The sequence below is a fragment of the Acipenser ruthenus genome, unplaced genomic scaffold (genome assembly GCF_902713425.1).
Source record: "Acipenser ruthenus unplaced genomic scaffold, fAciRut3.2 maternal haplotype, whole genome shotgun sequence".
NCBI lineage: Eukaryota > Metazoa > Chordata > Actinopteri > Acipenseriformes > Acipenseridae > Acipenser > Acipenser ruthenus.
In genome coordinates this window covers 32501-35000 of record NW_026708392.1, presented here as the reverse complement: position 1 = coordinate 35000, position 2500 = coordinate 32501, and positions in this window count along the sequence as shown.

Below are 2500 nucleotides of genomic sequence, written 5' to 3'. Positions count from 1 at the left end.
CATAGGCGGAATTAGCCTACATGACCAGAGGCACAGTTAGCTGACATGACCATAGGCACAGTTAGCTGACATGACCAGAGGCGGAATTAGCTGACATGACCAGAGGCGGAATTAGCTGACATGACCAGAGGCGGAATTAGCTGACATGACCATGGGCAGAAGTAGCTGACATGACCATGGGCAGAAGTAGCTGACATGACCATGGGCAGAAGTAGCTGACATGACCATGGGCAGAAGTAGCTGACATGACCATAGGCACAGTTAGCTGACATGACCATAGGCAGAAGTAGCTGACATGACCATAGGCAGAAGTAGCTGACATGACCATAGGCAGAAGTAGCTGACATGACCATGGGCAGAAGTAGCTGACATGACCATGGGCAGAAGTAGCTGACATGACCATGGGCAGAAGTAGCTGACATGACCATAGGCACAGTTAGCTGACATGACCATAGGCAGAAGTAGCTGACATGACCATAGGCAGAAGTAGCTGACATGACCATAGGCAGAAGTAGCTGACATGACCATGGGCAGAAGTAGCTGACATGACCATAGGCACAGTTAGCTGACATGACCATAGGCACAGTTAGCTGACATGACCATAGGCGGAGTTAGCTGACATGACCATAGGCACAGTTAGCTGACATGACCATAGGCACAGTTAGCTGACATGACCATAGGCAGAAGTAGCTGACATGACCATAGGCAGAAGTAGCTGACATGACCATGGGCAGAAGTAGCTGACATGACCATAGGCGGAGTTAGCTGACATGACCATAGGCACAGTTAGCTGACATGACCATAGGCACAGTTAGCTGACATGACCATAGGCGGAGTTAGCTGACATGACCAGAGGCGGAATTAGCTAATATGACCATAGGCGGAATTAGCTGACATGACCAGAGGCAGAATTAGCCTACATGACCATGGGCAGAAGTAGCTGACATGACCAGAGCTCCAATTAAAAGTTACCTTCTTCTGAAGGGACAGATTTGCTATGTGTTACGGAGCGAGAGTTCCAGGAGGTCCCTGTGAACTCGTGGCTTCCTCCCTTAATGCAACTAGATGGCAGATACACTGGGGAGGTAGGTGCATATTACTAGGGGCACGGCATTTTCGATCAAAAAAATATTTCTAAGTCAGGACGGAGGTTCATTCTAAGGGCACGAGCGACCGATCTAAGCCGTGTGGGAGGCCCTGCACCCCGGTCAGGGTCCCCCTTCACCCCCTGGCGACATCCTCCCTTGGAAGTCTGCCCGGTGGCCCCCTCCCGCGCCCGGCGCCGGTTCAGGCCGGGCTGGAGGCCCCGTTCCTCGGGCTCAGGACCGGGCTAAGCCCCCTTAAGGACCTGGCCAAGCTCTGGTCACGTTGCGGGAAGGGGGGGGGGGTTGACCTCCCGTGCCCGGGCGCCCGTTCATGCGGGCCTGGAGGCTCCCATTTCCGGCTCGAGAACTGGGGTTTGCGCCCTTGGCTCCTCCGTGCGTTCCCTTTCAGTCTCTGGTCATGTCTACCTTCTCCGGAGGTGATTTGGGAGCCATGGTCATGTTGAGGGGAATTTTCGGAGGGAAATCCCTATCTTTAACATTATATGACCAGAGTCCGGACTTTTTCGGCTCCGTCAGAATCAAAGTTTTCAAAAAAACATGGTCATGTTCCCTATCTTTAACATTAGATGACCATGGCCACCTCGGGGCCGTTTGTGGAAGTCTGCCGAGGGCGGAGGCGAAACGGGGCTGCGGGGCGGCGGCGACTCCTGTTCCCAAGGACCCGGGACCTCCCTCCCTTCAGGGTCCCGCGGTCAAGGTACAACGGGGGGGTCCGCGGAGATTTCCGTCGACAGGGTTTTTTGATCAAAATGGTTTGACTAAGTCAGGACCCGAGGTGTCAGAATGCATGTGAAGGACCCGTTTGGAGCCGTCCTTTGGAGTCTGTGGCTGGGCAGGAGTTGACGGGATTCCTCCTTGTCTTCCCGGATGGTCTCTCTCTGTTGTGGGCAAAGGGTCCTTCACGAAATCCATACGCACGCGCGCGCATTATAGACCCAAGTCTTACCGTGCTTGATCTGAGGAACCCTGCCCGACCCACCCTACCGTGGACTGGGGTGAGCGGAGCCGAGTTTGGTCGCCACACCATCGCTCTCTCCGGATGGGAGTCCAAGGATCGGGCCGAACGCTTGAGACTTCACGGTGTTGTACGCTGAAGCCCGGGGATTGAGGTTCTATTTCTGGGCAGGATGTGAGCGCGCCTCGCACGTGTCCATTGAGAGGGGCGGTTCTCGTGCCGGTTTAGGAGCCAGGAGCCAGGTCGGGATGATTTCCATTGCGGTTAAGTCGCCTTGCCTGAGTTCCTTCCCCCCGATCCGCGCGTGTCCCGTCCCCCTCCCCCCGGGCGATGTCGATGCTGGTCGGTTGAGCTGTCGGGCCGGTTCCGGAGGCCTCGTGCCCGGGCAGGAGCCGTGTTGGGGGAGGATTTCCCGTGCGGTTAAGTCGCCCCCTGCCTG